Source organism: Astatotilapia calliptera, chromosome 7, assembly GCF_900246225.1.
Source record: "Astatotilapia calliptera chromosome 7, fAstCal1.2, whole genome shotgun sequence".
NCBI lineage: Eukaryota > Metazoa > Chordata > Actinopteri > Cichliformes > Cichlidae > Astatotilapia > Astatotilapia calliptera.
The window spans coordinates 25122624-25126488 of record NC_039308.1 but is presented as its reverse complement, the minus strand read 5'-3'; the positions used below and the strand labels follow the sequence as shown (position 1 = coordinate 25126488).

The window sequence follows — 3865 nt, the reverse complement described above, 5'->3', positions numbered from 1 at the left end:
ATGGAGTTCCAATCACAGGCTTGACACTTCCTTAATGAAAAGTAAATGGAAGGTAAACAAAAGAAAAGCAGTGACACTGACAATAGACACACACACACCAACACAAAAATCTTATGATTTTTTTTTTCATCATTATGGTTTTAAGACTTAATTTATTTAGTTTGTCTAGCGGGAAATCACAACGCATAGGTAGGGTAACACTCACAAATGGAAAAAAAATGTTTCTTTATAACATTCAAATAATTTTGTCTTTAGCTGAAATTTAACGAATAAGGATATCCTTCATTAGAGGAAAAAAATTCAGTATAGTTTATCAGAATATGGGGTTTCTGCACAATGAAGCAGGATTACATTAAAAAATTTAAAATAAAATCTGACACCAGAAGAAAACTGGTGGGATGGGCAGATTATGTCTTTGTGTACAGAGCAGCAACAGCCAACTGAGATAAGCACTTTAAATGCCATCTATCCATTTCCTGCCACTTATCAAATTCGGGGTTGCAGGGGGACTGTAGCAACTGTCATAGAGCAAAAGGTAGGGCACACCCTTGATATGTCACCAGTTTGCCGCAGGGCTAATAGAGACAGACAAGCATTCACACTCAATTCAATTCAAACTTTAAATTGTAGGGCAATAATACAAAGAAACTTCAACAAACACATGACCCCTTCAGGACAAGCACTTGGTGACAGTGGGGAACTGTCATGAACCGAAGTTCCGTGCGCAAGCTGGACCCAGAAGCAGAACACACACACCAGGGTAGGAGGGAATAAAGAAAGCAAATTTATTATAACTAAAGGTGTCCCGTGAGGGTAGCCGAAAAAACAACGTATGGAACCAGAAGAAACCGAGGGACTGGGGAGGTGAACTGCGCAGGGAACGCCGAGAGCGGGGCTGTGAGAAGCTGCAAAACAAAAAAGAGAAATCGATTACTGGGGTGCGAAAAAAAGGCAGCATACGAGGGAAGGTGGAGTATACGTCTTACGGAGGTAGCCGGGCTGAGTGAACCAGAGGGGGGGGCTCCAAAAGGGTCGAGATGGCGAGGCTGATAGTGCTTCCGAATCTCAGGCGGACAGGTGGACAGGCAGGTGGCTCGCAAAAACGCCGAGTTGTGATCTGAGTACACAGGGTAAAACAGAGTCAGTTCCAATGGACAATTTGTCATAAGGGGTTTTTTCCCGCAGGTGTACGTTACCGCTGAGAGGCGACTACGGACTGGCGTGGAGCAGCAGGTAGGGCAGGATTAAATAGTCCACCTGGTGATCGCCTGGGATGGGATGCAGGTGTGGGGTTAGCAGCCACGCCCGTGGGCGTGGGCATCCCAACAGCACCCCGGACGCCGGGGTGAAGGGAGGAAGACACAACAAAAGACACAGTTTGTCTTTAATAACTGAGTTTAATAATAACTAATTAAATGGAGAGTGGTGTATAAATACATAGTGAGTGAAAAAAGGTGAGTGAAGGAGGAACACTCAGTGCATCATGGGAAGCCCCCAGCAGCCTTGTCTATTCTATTGGTACTGTGAGGTCTTGAGATGGGGCCTGATTATTCAAGACCTTGTATGTGAGGAGAAGGATTTGAAGTTTGGTTCTGGATTTCAAAGGGAACCAACAAAAAGGGAAGCCAATATGGGAGAAATATCCTCTCTTTCCAGCTCCTGTCAGTACACTCGCTGCAGCCTTGTGGATCAGGCTTTTCAGGGAGTCTTTTGGACAACCTGATATGATAATAATGAACCACTGAGCCACTTTAAATGGCAGATACAAATAAGACTGAAATACCACTTTGTCTAATTTGCTAATATTTTGTACATTACAACTGCCTGGCATTACTAAACGGGTGTTTTTTAGCACAACATCAAGAGTTAGAAAGAAAGGAAGAAGGAAAAGTCCGAAGACACATGGCCAAGACATAATTTGTACTAACCAAGAAAAAAGAATTCTCCTGAAGAATAAAAGCCAAAAAATGAAATAATAAAAAGAGGGAGAGAGAGACTGGTAATATACATCAGTTATGCCAGTGGCTTTTTAATCTCTTGGGTTACGGTGGCCTTGTGAGGATAAAGCCTGTGACTGATGAAAGTGCTGGCTTGCTTTGATTTACACGACCATATTGATACAGCATGCCTGTTTAAGATCAGAACTGGCAGGAATATCTGTGGGACACATGCCATCAGCAAGTGGAAGTCCAGTGGATGCACTTGAAGAAATTAAAAAGAGGAGTGTAGGTTATAGCAATTACAGAAATGACTCCCGGCAAGTGAGGAAAGGAGGCAAGCTGAGCTGTCCATTGTATTTTAAGGGCTCTTACACAAAACCATATCTGTGAGGGAGCAATAATTTACAGATTGCTTAGAGCTTGTCAATCAGTTAAAAGCAGGAATGACAACAAAGTCTTCCAGTGCCATTTCCCTGGTTGTTCATTTTCTTGTGTGTGCAATGTTAGGAAATAAAATATATAATCTGAATGCTGATTAGTGTGTTTTATGAGAGGCCCAGACTTCAGTGTAAAACTAGGTTGCAGGCTGACAGGAAATTACATGCTTTTGCAGAGCGTGCTTTTGCAGCTAGAAAGTGTTTTTTGCTCAGGTCTCCATATCCTGGATATGTAAAATAAAGATCATTTAAAAAGACCACTTTTGAGCCGTGTCTTTCTTGGCCCTAAAGAATCCGGAATTTAACACTTGGTGCCGTGACCCCGGATTCTTGTGCAGCTGAGGGGACTAATTTGGACCTTAAGGTACGTTTATGCTCAGGAAGCCTGTAGGGCCGTGAACGCACCGTCACGCCAGGCTGCGTTACAAAATGATGCTCAATGAGAGACGTCCGGCCGGGCAGGGGGGAGAACACGTCAGCAAAACGCTGTTGTAACGCGACAACGTCCGCTCTCTGGGCCTGTGTGAGATGGTCATCACAAGGGAGGGAGGCGGGGATGATGGAATTTGGCACCTCCGGCCCCAACTCATCTCTCTCCTTAACCAGGCTCACCAGAGAAGCGGTTTCAACCTCTCTCCACGCTTTAAGGAGATTGAGGTGATAAATCTGCGTGGCCCCTCCCCTGTCCGACCGAGCGACCTCATAGTCAACGTCCCCGACTCGCCGTGTGACCACAAAGGGTCCTTGCCACTTGGCGAGCAACTTTGAGCTAGAAGAAGGGAGTAATACAAGCACTTTGTCTCCCGGTGAAAATTGCCTGAGTCTAGCCCCTCTGTCATACAGGCGTTGCTGACGCTGCTGAGCCTGGAGCAAATTCTCCCGTGACAACCTCCCCAAAGTGTGGAGTTTTGCTCTCAGGTCCAACACGTACTGAATCTCATTCTTGGCGGGGCTCGGACCGTCCTCCCAGCTTTCTTTAATCAGGTCGAGCACCCCACGTGGCCTCCTGCCAAACAGCAGTTCAAAGGGAGAAAATCCCGTGGAGGCCTGGGGCACCTCCCGCACTACGAATAACAGAGGGTCTAGCCAGTGATCCCAATTGCGTTCATCCTCGTTAATGAACTTACGAATCATGGACTTTAAGGTCTTATTCAGCCGCTCCACCAGCCCGTCCGTCTGATGGTGGTAGACGCTGGTCCGAATAGATTTAATGCCCAGTAATTCCTACAGTTCCCGCAGTGTACGAGACATAAACGACGTGCCCTGGTCAGTCAGTATCTCTTTCGGGATTCCGACTCGGGAGATGACCTGAAACAGTGCCTGCGCCACACTCTTTGAGATGGTGCGCAGCGGGACTGCTTCCGGGTACCGCGTTGCATAATCCACCAGGACTAATACAAAGCGGTAGCCGCATGCACTCCGGTGAAACGGCCCGATGAGGTCCATGCCAATGCGCTCGAACGGGACCTCTATGAGTGGAAGCGGATG

The 3865-nt window shown here is 46.4% G+C and overlaps 1 long non-coding RNA gene across 1 annotated transcript; it reads right to left on the bottom strand.

The window, feature by feature from the left end:
* Positions 1-761: 761 nt before the first annotated feature.
* On the bottom strand, positions 762-1022 carry LOC113027393 (uncharacterized). The gene is made up of 2 exons (XR_003273041.1): positions 987-1022; positions 762-905 (listed from the first exon to the last, which is right to left on the bottom strand). It is a non-coding gene; the product is annotated as an uncharacterized LOC113027393 (long non-coding RNA).
* Between the last annotated feature and the right edge of the window lie 2843 nt (positions 1023-3865).